This window comes from Mauremys reevesii, linkage group 3 (genome assembly GCF_016161935.1).
Source record: "Mauremys reevesii isolate NIE-2019 linkage group 3, ASM1616193v1, whole genome shotgun sequence".
NCBI lineage: Eukaryota > Metazoa > Chordata > Testudines > Geoemydidae > Mauremys > Mauremys reevesii.
In genome coordinates, this window is record NC_052625.1 from 2,475,303 (window position 1) to 2,496,009 (window position 20,707).

The window sequence follows — 20,707 nt, forward strand, 5'->3', positions numbered from 1 at the left end:
AACTGGAGGCGGTACCCCAAGTTCCACCGTGCGTAGGACCCAACGATCTGAGGTTAGATGGGACCACGCAAGGAGGAAAGAGGAGAGGCGGTTGTAAAAGGGAGGGAACGGATGCTGAGTAATAACTGGTACGCCGTCCTCGGGCGTGCCTTCAAAAGTTTGGCTTTGGCCCCGCTGGTGGTTTAGAGGGACCCTGATTTTGGCCCCCTTGGGGCCCTGACTAATGCCTACGACCGCCTCGGCCACGCCTTCTGCCAAAGTCCTGTCTTTGTCTAGGCTCAGGGTAAGGGCGGTAGGGCTGGGGACGGAAAGGCCGGCGCTGAGTCACCGGCGTGTGCATGCCAAGAGAACGCATAGTGACCCTGCTGTCCTTTAGGCTTTGTAGCGTAGGGTCCGTTTTTTCAGAGAACAGGCCTTTGCCATCGAAGGGCAAGTCCTGTATAGTATGCTGCAGCTCCGGGGGAAGGCCCAACACCTGGAGCCATGAAATGCGCCTCATGGCAACACCCGAGGCCAGAGTCCTGGCAGTGGAGTCAGCTGCATCCAACGAGGCCTGGAGGGAAGTTCTCGCCACTTTCTTCCCTTCTTCCAGGAGGGCAGCAAACTCCTGACGGGAGTCCTGAGGAAGCAACTCCGTAAATTTGCCCACCGCCGCCCAGGTGTTGTAATTGTAGTGGCTAAGCAGGGCTTGCTGGTTTGCTACGCGGAGTTGCAGGGCCCCTGCTGAGTACACTTTACGGCCCAGTAAGTCCATTCGCCTAGCCTCCTTCGATTTAGGGGCTGGTGCCTGCTGGCCATGGCGTTCCCTCTCATTGACGGACTGGACGACAAGGGAGCAAGGGGGAGGATGTACATACAGGTACTCATACACCCTGGAGGGTATCATGTACTTGCGTTCGACTCCCCTGGCCGCGGGCGGGATAGAGGCTGGAGGCTGCCAGATGGTATCCGCATTGGCTTGGATTGTCCGAATGAACGGTAGGGCCATTCTAGTGGGGGCGTCAGCCAACAGAATGTCTACGACCGGATCCTCTATCTCCGAGACTTCCTCCACTTGGAGGTTCATATTGAGTGCGACCTGTCTCAGGAGGTCCTGATGGGCCCTCAAGTCGATTGGAGGAGGGCCCGAGGAGTACGTTTCTGCCACCGCCTCATCTGGGGAGGAGGAAGAAGAAAGGCTGGGGACAAGCGGGTCCTGCGTGGGCTCGTGCTCCTGGACGACCTCCTGTTCCAGTGGGATCTGGGAGTCCGGAGGCTGAACCAGGGCTTCCTGCGTACCGGTCGGAGGGGGACGGCTAACTGTCGCCTCTGGCACCCGGTGCGCTGACGGAACAGAGCGAGATGGGATCACAGGTACGCCTTGGGCCTGGTGGTACGCCCAAGGTGTCCAGAATGACCACTGATGGGGGCCAGGGTCCTGGGCCTGGGGCTCCTGGAAGACTCTGGTGGGCACATCCGAATCACGGTCTTGTGCGTATGAACTGCCCGCGTGGGACAACACTGATGCACGTCTGGATAGCCAACGAGGAGCTGAAAAGCTCTGGGCAGAGTCTCCCTCTCTATCTGACGTCGCTCGACGTGGCACCGGGGATCGGTACCGGGAGGCATACCGGTACCGGGAGCGAGATCGGGACCAGCGACCGGAGCGGTGCCAGAAGGTCGACCGAGATCTTGAGGCTCGACGTCGGGAGTGGCTACGAGAGTCACGGTGCCTGGAGCGGTGCCGGGAGCTGGATCGGTGCCGAGTGTACCGGGCCGGCAAATGGGACGCTGACTGGTGCCGCGAGTACAACTGGTACCGAAATGGAGAACGGTGCCGGGACTGCGAGCTGCGTCGGGACCAGGATCGCTGACGGGACCGAGAACATCTGCAGGACCGCGATCATGAACGGTGCCACTGTGCGGTGCCGATGGAGGGTGGTCTGATCAAGGCAGGCTTGCCAATCGACTGTATAACCCGCACCGGCGGTGCCGGGGGGTTAAGGCAGCGCAGACTCCATCATTGCAATCAACTCCCTCGCCGTGGAAAATGTCTCCGGCGTGGAAGGAAAAGTGAGCTCAATCACGGCTTGCACTGGGGAGCTTTCAGGCACCGGACTTGACGGCTCTTGCGTGGCCGGAATCGACGGTGCCGATGTTGTCGGTGCATGGCAGGTATCGGTGCCGGGCGGTCCGACTTAGTAGAGTGCTCGGGCTGCAGATCAGGCAGCGCAGACGCAGCAGGATTCTTGTGCCTCTTTGCCCTCGGGGAGAGGGATCGGTGCCGAGCGGATGTCAGTGCTGGCGACGGCTGGTGCCGAGAGGCCTTGGCGGTACCTGCGCGATCCAGTGGTGAGGGAGCGCTTCTTGAAGACTGTCCAGCGCTCGGTGCCGAGGGCGGAGGAGTAAGAGCTGCCTCCATCAGGAGCTGCTTGAGACGAAAGTCCCACTCCCCCTTTTGTTCTCGGCTTAAAGGCCTTACAAATGCGGCACTTATCTGTCAGGTGAGATTCCCCGAGGCACTTAAGACAGGAGTCGTGGGGATCTCCTGTCAGCATCGGCTTGTGGCAGGCTGAGCACGGTTTGAAACCCGGTGAACCGGGCATAGGCCCCGGCACCGGGTGCAGGGAAGGGGATAAGCCCCGAATCCCTCTGAACTATAGACACTAACTATAGTACCAACGAATAAAGTTAACTACAACTATATAAATCTGAACTATATACACAAGAATTAACGAGAGAACTATGAGTAGCTAGGGAAGTGGAGGTCAGCTAAGCCGCGCTCCACTGTTCCAACGACCAACACGGGCGGTAAGAAGGAAGTGAGGGGCGGATGGGTCGGCTGGGGTATATATCCGGTGCTATAGCGGCGCCACTCCAGGGGGTGCCCAGCCGACCCACCGAGTGTTGCTAGGGTAAAAATCTTCCGACGAACGTGCATGCGGCGTGCGCACACCTAATTGGAATCGATATGAGCAAGCACTCGAAGAAGGAGGACAGGTATTCCCATCTTTAGTACCATCGGAAAGGTTGTTTGCAGCGTTGCTGTAGCCATGTTGGTCCCAGGATATCTGAGAAACCAGTGGGTGAGATAATATTTTTATTGGACCAACTTCTATTGGTGAGAGAGACCAGCTTTCGAGCTACACAGAGCAAGAGCTCTGGAGAGCTTGAAAGCTTGGCTCTTTCACCAACAGAGGTTGGCCCAATAAAAGATATTGCCTGAAAGATTGTCAGACAAGTCTGGCAGGTTTTTCTTTTAAAAGCTCTCTACAGCTAAAGGGAACTCTTACCTAATACTTCACATTTCAAATGTTTTAACTGTTTTTCCTCCTTTTCTGTCTCTTCAATAAAAGGTCAAAAGAATGTTGAATGGTGTCTTTGCCAGGATACTAAGCAAGCTGAGGGCTCTGTACACCAGACCTTATTTAAAACTGTTTAATGTTGAGCAATGACTAGGTTGTGACCTTTGATTCTTTGGTAGGGTGACCAGATGTCCCGATTTTATAGGGACAGTCCCGATTTTGGGGTCTTTTTCTTATATAGGCTCCTATTACCCCCCCACCCCCTGTCCCGATTTTTCACATTTGCTGCCTGGTAACCCTATTCTTTGGGCCCATATATTTCATCTAAATTAATACAACAAGAGGAAAGAGGAAAGTCAGCCATAGGGATCTATCCCTGCTGTCATATTATCTATCTTGTTCTTGGGACCGAGAGGCTCTTCCTGGAGGTAGCTTGGAAGACCTCCTAGAATGCCTCTTTGACGCTGGCAGACCAGGTGCCAGCTCTTGCCAAGACTTTAGGCCTCAGCCAAGGCCTGACAAATTCATGGCTGGAAACCAGTCTGTTTCCACTGTGTGTTCAGTTGAGATGAATACGGGGCTTATAGCAACGTGTTTAGACTTTATGAAATGCTTGTAAGTTGCTGCATGTATTAATGTCACTTATAAGTTCTTTATCACGTGCTAAAAGGTAATATTTAAGTTTTTGCTTTGTAACTGTGAAAACTGTTTGCTCTGAAACAGTGAACGCAGTCACGAGGGATCGGCTCCTGCCCATCAAGAAGGCCTATCACAACTAAACGGGACACTGTGTGACATCACAATACGAAGTACTTTGCTAATTGCCCCCTTATGCCTATGAAGAGGCTACCTGCAGAAGGGCTCGTCCCAGCAGCCTGAATTCTGAAAGAAGGAGCCGACGAGGAAGCTTTTCATCTTTTGCTGTTTGGACTCTCGGAGGGCTGTAGCTACAGAACAGAAGCAGAGATCCCCCAGGTCAACCTGGATTAGCTCTAAAAGACATTTAGAGCTAACAGATTACTACAACTCTGTCACTTTTTAGAACCACAGCCTGTAACTCATTTTTGTAGATATGTTTGTCTGCTTTAACCTTGCAATAGCTCGTTTCTTTTTTTAGTTAATAAATGCTTAGATTGTTTACTATAGGACTGGCTACAGGCGTTGTCTTTGGTGTGAGAACTAAGGTATGAGCTGACCTGAGGTGAGTGACTGGTCCTTCGGGACTGGGAATAACCTGAATATTTTGGGATCTTTGGTGTATAGCAACCAACTATCACTAAGTCCAGCTTGCCGGGGTGGCAAGTGTCCCGGGGGGCAGGGGCACTGGAACAATTTTTATAGTGGGGGTGCTGACAGCCACAGAACCAAACTGTAAACACAGTCTATGATGGAAACCACTTTAAGTCAGGGCGTGTGGCAGACCCCGCGGCACTCCTAGCTCCAGCACCTGTGCAGGGGGACCGTCTGTGACTCATGGTAAGGGTGTTATAGTGCATTAGGAGTTCACACTTGTTACCGGGCTGGGGAAATCTAATTATAGAACATACCACCAGTCTGGGGTCTTTGTCCTGAGGTTGGGACTCACAATCCTGAGCCACTCCAGACAGCGTGACGGCCTGGGCCTAGGTGGAAAGGAGGAGCTGCTGGCAGACTCTGGACCCAAGCAATTGATTCCTGAAGCGGATGAGAGTCTGGAACGGAGAAGCAGAGCAAGACCTTAGCTGCCTCATAAGTTAGCAGAGATGTGGGCACTGGGACAGTGTCCCTAAGGACCGGACTCACCAGCCATCCCCCAGACGGTGCTGGAGTTGACGGTTTGATACAAGCTGAAGACACAGCTCTAACCTGGGTAGCAGAGGAGTCCCCAAAAGATTTCATTGAAGACCAGCAGTGTCCAGAGTCCTTTTTCAATGGCTGACCTCAGTCATCCAGGGGTCATGTCTCATGGGCAGGTTCCAGAGAAGGAGAACGACCTCTCCTCCTCCAATGAGGAGAGTCCGAGAGTCCAAGGGGCTGTCAAAAAACTCCCAGACACACTCTGAGCTGGAGTGAGGAAAACCAAGCACACTCCTGCTGGGCCTGGGTCTGAAGTGGGCCCCGTCACCTGATCCATCAGAGAGCGTTTGCGGTGCAGGTCTCTGGAGCTCTGCATTGTCCTTAAGGAGAGGGGCCACATCGGCCGCTCTTTCAAAATGAGCGCCTCACCTTGACGTGAAAGGCAGCTGTGGAAACTCTCTGGCTCCAGCATGCTGGGCGCATGCACACCTCAATGGACTAGACCAGTACAACCACTTGGAGGAGATCCTTAATTCAGCCCCCTTGTGTATGTGCACTACAAGAGACTCACTAAAGGGTTACATGCTGTTTTTTCCACTGCACCCTGCCTCCTCCAGTGCACAGGATGGAGGTGCTCTGGGGATGGATCAGGGTTGTGCGGTGATGGAGGCGGTTGTCTGCAGGCGCTCCTGCTTTGTTCAGTCCAGAAGCTGGATGATGTGTAGTAAATAAGGCAGGAGAGTAGAGGAAAAGGGCAGCTGCCCTTGCGATTAAAACAGCTGGATGCCACCCTGAGGACCTGAGTGAAATCCTGCCTCATTGATACAATGGGAGTTTTGTCCTGACTTGAATGGGGCCAGGTTTTTTCTTTGGACTCTGTCGCTGCCTCCCAGCGGCGTTGTGGAGATAAATTCATCCATGCCGGCGAAGCACTCAGAAATGGGGAGAGTGCCACAGAAATACCCAACACAGAGTGCTTTTCCTAGACTTTTTTCAAAAGAAAACTCACATTGTGTTTGGGTCCATGTGATGTTCCCATTAGTCCCAGTGACGTCTGAGCCGGGGGTCCCACCTATGGGATTTGAGCTAAGGGAGCCTGCCCAATCGCTGGCAGTGGGTTACATCCGCAGGCGCGGTCCCATTTTACCGACAGCACAGCGGAGCACTTAGAGGGGGCAGGCGCCTTCTCAGTGGCAGCGTGAGGCTGCCATATGACAGAGCAAGGTTCTAATACCAGCCTGTGCTGGGTCAGTCTTGACAGCAGAGTTAACACAAGCTCTTACTGAGATGCTGCCCTTAACCTCCCCTCCACACCCAAAACCATCTACCCAACCTGGGTTACCTGGGGCTATAGGCTAAAGCCTGGGTGAGGCTTTCACGGGGGCTGGAACTGGCCCTCTTTGCAGCGAGGACTCAGGCCAAGCCACTCCAGTGCTGGTAGTTCCTGTGCCCGCAGGCAAGCACCAAGTCCCACAATTGATTACAAAGTGATCCTAGAGCAGCCTGGGTGCCAGTCACACAAGTTAACTCTGCAGCGAAGACGCACCGTGAGAGGGGTACAAGACTGCACTCAGTACAACGGGTTACGAAGAACTCCCAATTATTAACATGCATCAGTAGAATAAGTGAGTCTAGAATACATGGCCTCCTGATTCCCTGCTCAGTGCACCACTCCCTCGGCCAAAGCATATTTCAGCATGGTAGACCAGTAGGGGAAGGAGCTGTTCCTCCTGTCTGAAGCAGCTCTGGTGTGTGGCGCACCGAAGCAAGACTCTTGGGTGGAGCACATGCGGTACTGGTGGAACACTCAGGGGGTTTGGCAGCACGCTAGGAACAAGCTGTTCTGAGCAAATATAAGCAAGAAATGGTGATTTTCAAGAATTCATTGCTCAGCCAAATCAGGGTGGATTTTCATGGGGCCTGTTACAGACAACCTGGAATATTCCCCTGCCTAACTCCAAAGTCCTGCTGCAAACCATAGCGGTTCTCTTCAGAAAACGGTCTGAAGAATTTTTCTAATGGAAAGTGTTAGCCAACCTTTCTATAGAGGTCATTTTCATTCTCCTTAAAAAACATGTTAATGGTCAGGTGCTCACCACAGACACAGGTATTCTGTTCTGAAAGATTTGTTCCCCTACCAGACTGAAAAAAAGTCAACTCAATTCTATATTCTCTGTGCCCTGGATTGCACTGTGGTATGTGTGAGACATCTCAGCACAAGAAGACTACATGGCAAAAACTTAGGCGAATGGATGGCAGAGAAATGTTTCTAGTCCAAGACTTTTCACTCAGTTCCAAGCCACAAGAGCTGTGTCTAATGCATATTCCCTCTTACATGCATCTGATGAAGTGGGTATTCACTCATGAAAGCTCATGCTCCAATACTTCTGTTAGTCTATAAGGTGCCACAGGACTCTTTGTCGCTTTTTACAGATCCAGACTAACACGCCTACCCCTCTGATACTTGATTCCCTCTTACAGAAGTTCTAACAGTGCGTGCTCCATGAACAAGCTTTTATACCATCTCGGGAATGGTCCTAGTTGCCTTTGTATTTGCATTAAATAGAGCCAGATGTGACCATGCTGCTCCTCTGGCCCGACCTCCTGAATAACTCAGGCCAGAGAATTTCACTCAGTCCAGAGATTCCCACGGGGAGCCCAATAACGGCTGACTGAACTGGAAGGGGTCTTTTAGAAAGACATCCAGCCTTGATTTAAAGACTCCAATCATGAAGAAACCACCAGTTCCCAGCCGGTGGCTCTGGCTGCCTGAAGGCTGCAGCTATTTCACATCTTCTCATGCATGCGAAGAAATTAAGCCACATCACCCGCATCCCAGGTTGAGTGGCCCCCCAAGTTACCATGGCACCCAATTCAAAATTACCCTCTTTAGGTGGGATTTTTCAGAAGGGCTCAGCATTGGTCCAACCCTGCTCCCACTGAAACAATGGTAAATCTCCCAGGCAGTTACTGGAATTGGAACAGAGGGGAGGCCAATGCTCCACATGTTCGAAAACTCCACCCTTTGTTTCCACAAACCTCTATGGTCTTGCTCCAGCCTCTATTACTCTCTCTCTCTGCTGCACTCTCTGCTCATCCAGGAGCAACCTCTGCAGTCCCATCAGACAGTGCAACAGCCCTGCCGCTAGCCTCCTGCCATCTGGAATTAGCTCCCTGGATTTCCCTGCTCCCTCCAGCTATATCCAAAAATTCAACACAGTTCAGTCCGTGCTCCATAAGGCAGACAGGAGAGACCCCTGACATCAGCCTCTCAGGCTCTAAGAGGTAACAGAGGCAAAACATAAGTGGACTCCAGCCAGGGGTTTTGTAAAGGGGCCGCTCAGCGCAACCCAAAATAAGTCTACTTGCCGGACTGCAGGCTGGGGATGTACTGCTTGATTTAGCTGGATGGCTCAATCCCATAATACTCTGGGTAATGCAGTTAACCATTTGATGACCAGTTAGCTACCTCCCTCCCCTCTTACTTCACAGCCTGGATGTAGTCTTTACAATCACCAAGGGCTCTTCTCTCTCTCACAGGGTAGGGCTAGCACCTCTCCACAGCAGCCGGGGCCACCTCTGGTGGCAGAGACCCAATTCCCCCACTCTCCAGGCCCAGTAATTCTGGAGAGGTCCCTGACTCGGGCACTCCTGGCAGAACTCCATTCTCAACTCCTCTAGAGGAAGATCACCCAAGGGCAAAGGCTCTGGGGCTTGCACGTCACTCTGCAAGCAGACACAACCCTGATGGTGTCTTACGACTTGACCGTCACTTAAAGGGATTTCAAAAGGCAATGGTCCCATTTGCTCCAAGACAGTACCCAGAATCCACCTTGGCTGGTGGGTACTGAAACTTTTGGGCCCAGCTCTCTGGCACGATGGTCCTGGTTTTGTTTTTGAAAAGCTGGCTCCCTTAACACTTCCTCGTCCCTGCCGGGATGGATTAAGTCTGAATGAGTTCTTACTTTCCTTTCCGTCACCGGCGGGGCCAGGCTCACGCGTGCTGCAGGCTGAGGAGTGGTCCTTTATTTCAAAAGCAACTGAGCCAGCTTCATTTCCAAGCTCCCATTCATCACTTTCTTCATTTCCTCTTTCAAAGTCCTCCCAGCTCTCTTCCAGGCTGCTGGAAGCTGGATGGCATGTGGAAGTTTGAATAGGTTTACTCCCATTCATGAGCAGAAAGTGTTCAAACTCCATGGTTGTAAAATGTGGTCCCTTGTCCATGACGTGTCCCTTGCATGAGGCAAAGGCACAGCTGCACCCTTCACAGGAACAGCAGAGGTCACGAAGGTCAGTGCAGGCACATCTAACCACTTTGAATTACACCTGCCACGATTAGAAGCGTTTTCTCCAGGCATGGGCCTGCAGAGTCTGTGTGTATGTGGACCCATGGGTCTGCTGGCCATTCCCAGGCATGAAGAGGCGCCAGGCCCAGGGTCTCCTGGTGTACTTGACACTGGTGACATCCCTTTGTTCCTTTTTCCAGCTCCTCATCCACGTTTGGCCACCATGCTGTCAGGGCCCACAATGCAGCTGTCCGGCCGAGGGGCCAGACAGGGGTGGAGCTGGGGTCACGGTCAGAAGCCACACCAAGGCTCAAGCCAGAGTCAGAAGTCATGTCAAGGGTCAAAGATGGAATCCACAGTGGGGGTGAGAGGCAGTGGGAGGGAGCAACCACCGGACATGGGAACAGGAGCAGGGATGAGGTGTGGTAGCAGGACCAGCAAGCAAGGTGAAGCACGAGGAACCAGGGACAAGGAATAGGAACCAGGCAAGGAGGCAGGGGCTTGGTCTCTGGGGCCTGAGCAGCAACAGCTCCCACAAACTAGGTGCTCAGACAAAGTGGGTGGACCTGGAACAGGAAGCTTTATACCTGGTGGTGTCCAATCAGCAATCTGCTGCTAGTCACCTGACCCTGCTGAGTCAGCGGGTGAGCCTCTGGTGGGGGGCATTAGCTGCGGTTCCCTCCTTGGAGCCTGTACTGGGGTGGTGCAGCAGATGAGGTACCTGTTTGACAACCCCCAGGAGCCTGGATTTGAGACCCATACCTAGCACTGAGCCCAGGAGTTCATGCGGGGAAAATTAGGTGCATGACTCTGGACTTTAACTTGCCCTCATGCTTTCATGCCCCACAATACACATCCCTTCTCCAAGCTCGGCTCATGACTCTTGGACCCATATGGGTGGAACTCTTTCCCCTGACTCTGGTTTGGCCAGCCAGGCAGTATATGCTCTGCACCCAGGACGGGATAGGAGCCTGGCTGGTCCATTTTCTTCCCCGGGAAGCCTTTACTGGTGCCCAATCGAGGTGTTCCGCAAGTAATGGGATCTCTCCTGGAAGCACCGTCCAACCAGGCAGTTCTGGTACTGGCAAGCAGTTGACGGCTTTGCACTGGCATGCTGATCCCTGCTTTAAAGACTATCCTATACTCAGAAGCGGCTAAGGGCACAGCCCAGTGGTGTCGCCAGGCAGCTGCCATGCTCGGCACACCCTTGCTCTCGTTAGAGAGTCCCACAAGGGGTCTGTGATCTGGCAGAATGGTCAGAGGCTTCCTGTGCAGGTACCGATGGACATTTTCATTCCAAAAATAACCATTAGCCTTTCTTTCTCTAACCTTGTTCAACTTTAGTCAGTGACCTGGAGACGTCCAACTAGCTGTTCTCCAACATCTCCTATGTTATGGGCCAGAATTGCCCCACTCCAGATGATGACACATCACACGACAGGATTAACTCTTCATCCAGCTCAAAATGAATGAGGAGGAGCTCAGAGGACTTGACAGAACAAGGAGCAATGGTCTCAAATTGCAGTGGGGAAGGTTTAGGTTGGATATTAGGAAACACTATTTCACTAGTCGGGTGGTGAAGCACTGGAATGGGTTCCCTAGGGAGGTGGTGGAATCTCTTTCCTTAGAGGTTTTTAAGGTCAGGCTTGACAAAGCCCTGGCTGGGATGATTTAGTTGGGGATTGGTCCTGCTTTGAGCAGGGGGTTGGACTAGATACCTCCTGAGGTCCCTTCCAACCCTGATATTCTATGACTTGAGTAGCTTTTTAGACTCCTGGAAAGGTCTCTTTTGTCCAAAGATCAGGGGATCTCCCTTTTTCAGGGGGCTATGAAGGGGCCAAAACATTTGGGAGAAACCTGTGACGATGATTATCCCTAAGTGTGCTCAGAGCTCAGTGCTGTTCTGAGAGCCGGCCAGACCAGAGTAAGGGGGAAGAAAGAGTTGCTGTGACCTTGTCTGCCTTGGGGTGAATCCCCTCCTGGTCTATCCAGGAGAACTGGGAACACCACTTCTGGTGTCACAGAAAAACATTTACTTTGTTTGAAGCGAAGTCCTGCAGCCTCCACTATCTTCAAAGTACCTTTTCCAGTGTAGACAGGTGTCCTGCCCCACTTCTGCCTGGGATAAAGATGCCATCGAGCTTCATAACCACACACAGGATACCTTTCCACACATTTTCCATGGAGCGCTGGAAAATTCCAGGTGTTGACGATCTCCCATATGTCAAGCAATTGTACCGGGATAAGCCCTTGGGAGTCTTTCTAGTGGTACATCTCTTACAGTTCTCCTTCAGTTGCTGGTACACCCATGACGTGTCCAGCTTACTAGATTTTTATGCCCACTGGCAAATCCTCCATCCGTGGCATGGGGTAATTGCCAGAGTTGGAGACTTGATTCACTAGGCCTTTCTCATGCCCATGGAGGTGGATGGTCTTGTCTGGTGCAAGTTTAGCCCATTCAGAAAACTGCACTGGGGACATGCTACCCTCTTTCTCCAGCCTGGCTAATTTGGTCTCAATCTTCTCTACGGAACTGGTCCTGCTTTAAGGTATTTTGGGTTGCCCCCATCCTGGATATAAACCCTGGCTCTTACACCAGCCGAGATCCCTAACCCAGCTTTAGAAGTGGCTCTGGGAGCACAGGCAGAGCTGCCAGGGGTGCTGATGTTTTCTAGGGTCTAATTTGAAAATTTCCTCCCCTTTCAGTTTTAGTTCTTGCAACCAATCTCTGCCGAACCGTTTGCCCCCAGATCACTAGGACTGGCAACTGTTTCATCTCAGAGACAAGGAGGGTGAGGTCATTTCTTTTATTGGACTAACTTCTGATGGTGAGAGAGACAAGCTTTTGAGTGACACAGAGCTGTAAGCGCCAAAGCTTGTCTCACCAAGACAACACCACTGCATACAACTTTTTCCTTTTGGCTTTTATATTGTACAGAGACCAGCACAAAACCTACCATCTGGACAGGCTCTCTGGTGTAGGTGCCCAGGGTTACCCCTGGCTTTCCCCCGTGTGCTCAGGTCCACTTTGCACAACTGATGTATATATTCATTGATCATAATAGCTGAAGCCCCTGCATTTATTTACATTTGTATGGACCCTCCTGTTACTTGGTAAGGTCCCACTGTCTTCCCTTCTAGACAGTACACAGTGTGTTCCTCCTCCTCTGCGTCTTCCTCCCCCTCGAGGTAAAAAGCCCTCGGCTTGCTTTCTTCCGTGCTGGTCTTTTGGGGGCTGCACCCCTGGGCAATCTGATAGTCACCTTTGCATTTTCTGGCTAAGTGCCCAAGCCTGAGGCATTTATGACATGGAGCTGTTCTAAATTAACAAACGGATTCAAAATGAGTCCTCCACAGGGGAAACACCCCTCAGGAGCTGGACTTTCCTGCAACTGGCTTTGCATTGTGCCTCATGAATCAGTTTGGTTGTCCCTGCATTCTAAGCGCAAATCTTGTAAGTTTTTCACATCTGCTTCCATTGCTGCTGCTAATGTGACAGCTTCAGGTCAGGCACAATTGCCCTCTGACAGCAGGGGTCTTGAAGTCTCTCCTTATTAATACCACAAGCCAATCTGTCCCGCAGCACATCCTAGGACACTGGCAATACTCTGCTAGTGTTTAAGCTCACACACACACACACACAGCTACAGTTTCACCTTGCCTCCTCATCCTGCTACGAACCTCAAACCATTCTCCAGTAACGTTTGGGTTCCGTGTGTAGTGCCCTCTTCAGATCTCCTGCAGATCTTTTAAACTTTCCTTCCCTAGTTTCTGAGGTTGTTGCAAACCCCAGAAGAGGGAGTAGGATTCACTGCCACAGACACTGAGGAAAACTGCTGTTTGTCCTTGTCTATAATTTCATTTGTAAGGGAATTGCGGCCCAGTCTTTCAGAGTACTGCTGCCAAGCCTCATTGGCTTCACTAAACTCCTCAATTTTCCCGTAAGTTGCCATGCTTATCTTTTTTCCTTGTTGGCAGTTTTCAAAAGGGACCGCTCAGTGCAACAAAAATAAGTCTAGTCCCACGCCTGCAGGCTGGGATCCTGCTGCTTTATTTAAATGCATCCCAGCAGAGTGGGGGAGAAACACCCCCTAACCAAACAGGAAAGGAGGGAGGGGCAGAGCAGGGCTCCATCCCCAAATACTCTGGGTAACCCAGTTAAACCTATCATGGCTGCTTTACTATGGGTACGAGCAGATGCCGCCAACGCAAGGAACCTCTGGGCATGCCAAGAACTTTCTACAGCTTTGACTGGTCTTTCTCTACCCTGACTGCCAGTTTGCGCCAACCTTCCCCTCCCCCCACCCAGTCTTTTCACATCAACTTCACTCCACATTGTCCCTCTTACCCTCTGCCTCCTTCCCGTCTCTTTCCATTTAGATGATCCTCTCAAGTAAACCCTCCTTTCAAAAATAAAAGAATGGTGGCACTAACATGGCTGCTGCTGCTACCCTCCCCCCCTCCCCTCCCAGCTCTGTGTCTGACTGGTCCGCAGCTCGGTGTCTGGGCACAACGGGCTGGTCCTTAGGCACTACCAGAAACATGATTAACAAGAATAACAGTGAATACAAGTTTCAGATAGTCCCCACAAACACAGAAGAAACCCCTGTCAGGGATGGTCTAGGACAGGGGTAGGCAACCTATGGCACACATGCTGATTTTCAGCGGCACCCACGCTGCCCGGGTCCTGGCCACTGGTCTGGGGGGCTCTGCATTTTAATTTAATTTTAAATGAAGCATCTTAAACATTTTAAAAACCTTATTTACTTTACATACAACAATAGTTTAGTTATATATTATAGACTTACAGAAAGAGCCCTTCTAAAAACGTTAACATGTATTACTGGCACGCAAAACCTTAAATGAGAGTGAATAAATGAAGACTCGGCACAGCACTTCTGAAAGGCTGCCGACCCCTGGCCTAGGTCTACTTGGGCCTGCCTCAGTGTGGGGGGAATGGATTAGATGACCGCTTGAGGTCCCTTCCAGCCCGGCACATCTGTGATTCTATGATCAAGAGAGAGAGACTCTTACACAACTCCTGTGAGCAGCATCCAAGAACTATTTCAGTGGAAACAGCCAGGTAGTCTAATCCCAAAAGGTACCGCTTGTAACAGCTGTGCGAGAAGATCAAACCAGAGATGGGTTTTATGGCTTTTTATAAAAAAAAGATTTCAATGAAAACTGACTTTCAAGACTCCGGCGCTGCATCTGGATCCTGACCATGAAAGCATTGTGCTAGTCAAGGAACCTGATGACTCTATTTTCAGTGCATCTGGTCAGAAGACAGACTTTCTGCACCCCCCCAAAAATTGGGGAGTTTGAAAAAGAATTGTCCTAAATCTGAACGAAAAGTCTCAATTTCATTTTTTTTCCCACAAAATGAAATTTAAAAAAAACAGTTCAGGTTAATCAAAATGTTTAGTTCTGATCCATTTGAAATGTTTGGTTTGACTCCTCTCTCTAATATAATTTCAAAACAAAGAATTATTTTGAAACAAGAAAATCAATGTTTTTTGTTCAGAAAATTTTCCGATGGAAAAGTGTGTTGATGAAAATTTTCTGAGCAGCAGTAATTTGCATTGCCCAAGCTGATTGACATGCAAAAAGGGAATGAACAACCGAAAGAGTTAAAACTACGTCAAGGTTATGCACCTCTTTAAGGGCTTGATCCCTAACTGCTGAAAATTGTCAGAACTCCACGGACTTAAACTGAACTACAACAGTTTACATGCTGGTGTCGGCCTCCATGGCCCGCTCGTTACATTTTCAAACAAGCATCTTTGTGCTTTCTCCCACACTGCCCCTCATGCTCGGGGGGAGCTCCCCATAAATCATAGAATAGACTATCAGGGCTGGAAGGGACCTCAGGAGGTATCTAGTCCAATCCCCTGCTCAAAGCAGGACCAATCCCCAGACAGATTTTTGCCCCAGATCCCTAAATGGCCCCCTCAAGCATTGAACTTACAACTCACAAAATAAAGGTCCACAACATCACCTTGGTACCACCTTCCAGTCCCTCCTCAAAACTCTCCTTTGCCATGATGCCTACAGCTTGGCATAGGCTAGGCAGGGACAGTCTCCGTTCTGTTTCCACACAGGGCTTGGCACAATGGGGAACTGATCTGTGACCAGGGCTCCTAGGCTCTGCCATAGTACAAATCATTAATAATAATGCTATGCGGAGAACAGCAAAGAAGGGATTGCACGGGAAAATAACGAATAGTTGATGGCTTTGAGGGAAAAAACCAGAGAGAAGAGTCAGATACTCAGTAGAAAGCCTCTATTAGAAAGTGAAGTTCACCCTTAGCTACTCCAGTGTCTAAGGGCCATATTCACAAAGGGATTTTGGTACCTAATTGCCTCTTTAGCTGCCTATGTGCACCACTTAGGCCCCTAAGTTTCTGCTGGTTGGCATGTGCCAAACTCCCTAAGCAGTAACCCTGCCACACCATTGCGAGCTGCTTGGAGCCCGGCTCCAGGCAAGGGCCCAGCAGCCCAGAGCGCAGGGGTTCCCCAACTTTTGTACTGCTGACCCCTTTCACCCAGCAAGCCTCTGAGTGTGACCCCCCCTTATACATTAAAAACACTTCTAAATATATTTAACACCACTATAAATGCTGGAGGCGAAGCAGGGTTTGGGGTGGGGGCTGACAGATCACGACCCCCCATGTAATAACCTCACGACCCCCTGAGGGGTCCCAACCCCCAGTTTGAGAACCCCTGCCATAGCAGGATTCTCAAACGAGGTTTTTCCCTGCCCATCTCACCTGCCAAGCCTGATCCTGTAGACGTGTTCAGAGCACACCTAGGGCCTGGTACCTGTCAGGTCAGAGGGGGAAGGGATGAGTGCATTGGGGCTTTCATCTGGGATATGGGAAACTCAAGTGTGACCCCAGGTCCCCCTGCACTCACACCCTGCACACTACTGCAATAAGATTTGCACAACAGACGCCTTGTGAGGTATCATACGGAAGCCAACAACAGGCTGGTTATTAATATCATTGTCAAATGCAGGTGTCTGACATACTGGGGCACAATCCAGACCAGAGCGGGATGTTGGTGGGGGAGGCGGGAGGCTGCGTCACATCTGCCCTGCAACCTTGGCTGCCTTACAATGCCTTGCTGTTGTAGCTTCCACCCGGGCAACTCACAAACAAACAGCCATCAGCATGCAAGTCAGGCACTGAGTGTCTGTGTGTCAGTGCATCCTGCCAGCTACACCCTGGCTCCCACCAGCCTTGGTTAGTCTGGGTGACTCAACACCCCCGCCAATCCCGGATCTTCCCCCAGCAATGTATGTCCTGGACTGCCCAGCCCTCTTCTGGACAATACCGATAGATTAAGTCTGTTATTCCTTTAAGGGATTAATATGTCATTTTATTATCTTAAATAGAGTTACCCAGACACTTCAACTTAAACATACTGGATTAGACAAATCAGTCAAACAAGTTTATTAACTACAGTGAGATAGATTTTAAATGAGTACAAGTAATAAGGCATAAAAGTCAGAAATGGTTAAAATAAAAATGTCCAGTATCTACTTAAACTATCATAGTTGCAAAGCAAAACTTTCTCACCGCATGGTCCAGCAGATTACTACCAAACTCTGAGGTCAGGTCCACTCGCCCTGAGGCCATGCTGTTTCCTTTTGCCTTCTCAGGAATAGAGAATGAGGTGGCCAGGGAGAGGGAGACAGAAGGGTGCCTTGGGGTATTTGTCCCTCCTTTTGATAGTTTCAGTCACCCTCTTGAAAAACATTCCCAGCTGAGACCCAGGAGACAAAGAGTCTGTAGGGAAGGATGTTCCCTGCTGGGTTTTTTCACCTATTTGAGCTTCTTTTGTTTTCCTTCCCTGCTTGATGACTCTGTTTCCTACTTAAATGCAAATTAAGGCAGCCACACATTCCTTCCTTTGTGGAGGACAGATCTGACATCTGCCGGGGCAGGGCTGTGGGGTTTGGAACATGTGTCAATAGCACCATGTTGCCACACACATTTTACCAGGACAATACTGACCAGCAAATTATGGGTTTTCAAATGATACCTTACACGGCAAACCTTGTACAAAGATTATTACAGGGTGTGCAGGGTGTGAATACAGGGGTGTATTCCATCACAGTGTGTTAACGGTATATGTGAAGTTATGAATTCCCTCTGTATGATGCTACTAGACCATGTTTGAGACCAGAGAGCCTAGCCTAGGTAAAGCTGATAAACAGGCCTGACCTAAAGAAAGGAAACTGGGTTTACCTTGATTTACATATTACCAGTAAACAAAGCCATCGAGCTAAACCGGCAGGGGTTATCCTGAGACAGAGAGAATTAACATGGCTCCTGCACCCCAGAGAGACATAGGAAACTGAATCCCTAGGAGGCCTTCCTGCCTTGTAAGACAAAGACTTTGGGAACATAAGGAACAGAGAGAGACTCCATCTTGACCCTTCCCCTTAGGAGAGAAAGGAACCAAGCAATTTGATCTCTGTGATGGGTCCAGGCCAGGCCAGGCAGGAAAGGCTAGAAAGGAGCCTGGGGGTTGAGAGAAACCATCTTGAACCAAGCCTGTATCTTGCTAGATTAAGTTTTAGACTTTCAGATGCGCGTTTTCACTTTAATTTGCTTAAACCATTTTTCCATTTGTACCCTACTAGCCTGGGTGAACCCCACAGCGCCACACCAGGTTCGAGCAGCTGCTTGAGCACCCGTGTGGGTGAGTGCCCTGGCCACCCAGCTGTCAGCGTGCCTGGGTGGGAGCTCTCTCGCTCTCTCGGGTTTGTCACCAGAAAGGTCTTGGCTTCGGGCACAAGAGGGTAGGTTGCTGGAGTGACTGAACTGGCTTAGACACCTGACTCCAGGAGAAGGTTCACAGCTGAGGATCCCAGGTGGAGCGAGATGCCTCCCTCCAGCCTGCCAGACAGGTGCCTAAGTCCCTTTGTGAATCTGGGCCCTAAGCCCTGCCCCTTCCCTCGGCGCTGCACCCCTGGCTGGCTCTGGCCCGGATCCCTTCTTTAGGCACCTCACTCTTCCCAGACATGGCCTAGGCACCTAACTCAGGGCTGAGGTGGCAGGTGTTGCAATGCAGCTTTAAGGAAAAACCTTAGAGTTCCTCCTCCCCAAGTCATTGGGCCCAGGCTGGTATGAAATAGGTGTCAGGAGGAAGCGCTATGACACTGGCCTAGGAGTCCCGTCTCGCCCTTCATGGAAGATCAGCTCAGGCGACAGCCCCGGGAGAGAAGCTCTGAGCCCAGGGGAGGTTCCAAACCGCAGAGCCCAGGGCAAATAGACATCAGCCCTCTGCCAGGCCAAGCCAGGCCACGCTGTAGCACCTGCTCCCCGGTCCTGTGAACGCCAAGGAGCAGCCCGAAGCGTCGGTCTGGCAAAAGAAAGGTGCCTCTTGCCCCACTCCGAACGGTGGATTATTCAGGCACTGCCTATTGCTCAGAGCTGGGTTCAGAACCGCCCCTGTTCCCAGCTCTCCCACCTGCCTCGGGGACTCTCAGTGTTCTGTCTGCCCCAGCAGATGTCGCTGTTGCAGAAGAGATGGCCCAGGGATGCCCGAGCCCGACTACGCGAAGAAAAGAGAACTGGAGGGGACAGAGCGGCTGGGGGACGGATTGAAATGCATTTCAGAAAGCAGGGGAGACCTGGACCACAATCACGGGGCCGTTTTTGTCACAGGTCCCAGTGCTGAAGGGCAGCGAGAACAAAGGAACCCAGAAGCCCTCTATTCAAATGCAAATAAATCTTTGCCTATCTTTTAATACGCTGCTCTTGTGACAACTGTAAGGTGTCAGGGTAACCACTTCCTGTGCTGAATGAAGCTGGGTAGCAATCTGGCTTACTGGAAACGGGAGAGTTAAAAGTTACCACTTCAGATTGAAAAACAACACAAGCTCAGCATTCAACCAATCAGCGGCTGGCCTCAAACACCTGGAGCAGAATTCCTTGGGGAGCAGGTGGCCACACTGTTACCTTCCTCCACATGCTCAGCTCAAGTATTTTATTGCTGACTTGCACAAGAAGCCCCGGCACTTGACTAATTTTATGAATCAGTAAGGAGGAAGATTATAAAAGAGTAAGCAAGCAAAACAAAAGCTGTGGTTTGCCCTTGGGGCGGTTGCTGTTTGACTGGGCTCAGGCAATGTGAGTCACGTTGACAATACAGTAATCTCATGAAGCAGTTCAAGAATTTCGATGCCAATTTGTTCTTCGGAATTAATCAGCTGTGATCACATTCCAGCCAACTTTTCACTAAAACTCTTGACTGTTACCTTAGAAAGGAGACAAAGAAGAGGGGACATGATAAAAGGCTATATAATGCTGACCGGACTGGAGAAAGGTGGCCAGCTCTGATCTCCCTGTCTCATAGCACAAGAAGAAGGGGACGGGAAAGGCAGCTGAGAGGTGGATAAATTCAACACCAATAAAAGGGAATACTTTTTTCACAAAACGCATAATTAATCTGCGGAACCCACTGCCACAGGATGTTGTTGAGGCCAAGAATTGAGCAAGATGCAAAAAGAGAATGGACATTTCTATGGAAAATGATAATATCCAGAGTTAGACTAGATAATAATTAAAAAAAAGAGTATTGGGAGGGAGATAAAACCTGCAGCTGTAGGGTTAAAGCCATTTTCTAACTATTAGAGAACAGGATGAGACGTAATGTAGAGGGCAGATTATCCCACATCTGCTGCTGCAGGATTCTTCCACCTTTCTCTGAAACATCAGCTACTGGCTACTGTCAGAGACAGGAGTTTGGACCAGATGAACCTCGGGTCTGATCCAGTCTGGCAGTTCCTGTGATTGGAAGGGGAAGAACATGAGAGATTATTGGGATTTTAGTATGTCATCTTTGGAAGTCTGTTTTGGGGCTTTGGGGGAACCTGCCAGGAATAAAGAAATTGGCTTTCTGCCCTTTTCTGCTTGCTTAGGACAGAAGGCAGGCCAGAATGCTGGTGTACAAGAGGCTGTGGTTTTGCGGGAAGAGAGCAGGGGCTATTTTTTGCTGTGGAGAGCTCAGTCATGTCTCTGAAGGCGGGTTAGCAGCTTTTCCAACTCTCAGTGAAGGGGGGTTACTGAGTCCTTCGCGAAGAGCGTCCCTCCCAGGCGTGGCACCAAAAAGGTGTCGACCAACTATGAACAAAAGCAACATTTTAACCAACATGAATAAAAGTCATTCGTTGTCTCAGGAAAATGGGCTGGTGATGTCATAACTTTGCTAGTTCTCCAGCTCCCCACAGAACCTTTGGGGCCAGACATGGCGAGAATTTCTAATGTAAAAAGTGGGGAGAAAACCTGAGGGGAGGCTTGCAAAAGGTCTGTGAAAGCTACTAACAAAGAGAGGAAGTGTGGTCCCACG

General features: G+C 50.6%; 2 long non-coding RNA genes across 2 annotated transcripts in view; one reads left to right on the forward strand and one right to left on the reverse strand.

Moving 5' to 3' along the window:
- Positions 1-20,707, reverse strand: part of LOC120400606 — a 303,500-nt gene that overhangs the window by 280,510 nt on the left and 2,283 nt on the right. The window lies entirely within an intron of this gene.
- Positions 8,137-20,131, forward strand: LOC120400608. The gene is made up of 3 exons (XR_005595923.1): positions 8,137-8,345; positions 10,691-10,885; positions 18,866-20,131. It is a non-coding gene; the product is annotated as an uncharacterized LOC120400608 (long non-coding RNA).